Consider the following 1,712-nt stretch of genomic DNA (forward strand, 5'->3'; position numbering starts at 1 on the left):
AAACGATCACAACCAAGATGACACAACAGAGAACGTGGGGACAACGATCGATTCATCATCGTCTTCATCACCTACATCTGTTCTGCATTCGTCGAAAGATGTGCATGCAATACAACGACGCAGAAACAAGGCGGCGATAGAACAAAATTAGTAAAGAATACAACAGCAACAACAGTTAGAGAAAGATTCATTCAAAACACAATAACATAACACAATTACAAAAGTTCTTCAGCAAATGTATGTCTCAATTATTGAGCAAAAATAAGCTCAATCGAACAAAGACACTGTTTGTAATATTGTAATCTTTGAATTTGGACTACTTTTCAGAAAGACATCTCCATAGATATTTAGCATATCAGAGTAAAGAAGATCAGTCAAGAAGCCTGTTCAATTCTACCTTTCAATATCATCTACAATATTTCATTATATCTACAATACACTAACAACATTTCATTGTTTTGGGCAACTCGATATTCCTCCATCTGCAGCACATATCAAAAAAATTGGTGAAAGGTGCTTCAGAACGGTAAGACATGACCATAAAATTAACCATTTATTAGAAACCTATTGTTCATATCATGTAAACGACCAGGAGAAAGGCATATGTCAAGCAATGGCTGTTAATATTTATTAATACCCGAGAGTCTATTGTATGCCTTCGTTCAGTTTTCTGTCATCCAACAAATAATCATTTCATTGAATTCTATGCTGTTCATGATCTTCATTATTCATTGGGCATCTCAATGATACCAAGAACGTTGTTCTTTGATTCTGATTTAGCTTAGTTCGTCATAATGAAAAGACCCTTATGCAAATGAACTTCAAATGTTGTATTTTCTTAAAATAATCAAATTCGAAATGTGAAAATGAAATAAACTCACATTTAATGACAAATTAACGCAAACATTCTTGGTATTTATTCAAATCTTTCCACAGATTTACATATAAGTTAAGTAAAACAAAAGGCGTGCCTCGAGGTAAGTGCAATGTATTAATAAATTGCTTCCGCATATTAGCAAACAGTATTGTACAATAATAATGTACAGAAGCTATCCATAATACTCAATTGTTTATTTAATAAGATACTTAACAAAATTGTCGTTTTCATGGGCATCACTTATAGAGAGAAATAATGCAATATAACATGATATCAGTAATTAATTCTTTTCAGTTTAATTAATTGTTATTTCTGTATCATCCACAATAAATGAAATTGCGTAAATAAATTTTTTTTAATTTAAGGATTTCTGTACTACAAAAATGAATTTCAGGTACAAATGCTATTAGAATCAGCAACATTTCTTGGAGGATATAAGATGCAAATTATATATAAATTATAATGAAATGTAATTCTATTCTTTATTATCAAATGCGCATGTTTCATTTCGCTTTCTGTTTCCCCCACTAAAATCGCATCATCGCGCAACTTTTTTAGCAATATCTCGGCAAATACGCATTTATAAAACGTGAGACTAGGTTTGTAGTGATTATCTTATTTTTTCTGATCATTTGAAATCATTATCTCAAAAATTTCAAATTTTCGCCTTTCAAAAAAGCAAGGCTATAGCCTTGCTTGTTTTTGCGATTTTCGAAAGTAGGCTTTTTTCCAAAATTTCGCTCTTTTTGTTATAAATTGCTAAATTCTGAAAAATTAATAGGTTTTGGAAAAGTTCCACGGCAAACAAACGCGTATGTGTCGAATAAATGGCCTC

The sequence above is a fragment of the Trichinella spiralis genome, assembly GCF_000181795.1.
Source record: "Trichinella spiralis strain ISS 195 chromosome Unknown Scfld1085, whole genome shotgun sequence".
Lineage (NCBI taxonomy): Eukaryota > Metazoa > Nematoda > Enoplea > Trichinellida > Trichinellidae > Trichinella > Trichinella spiralis.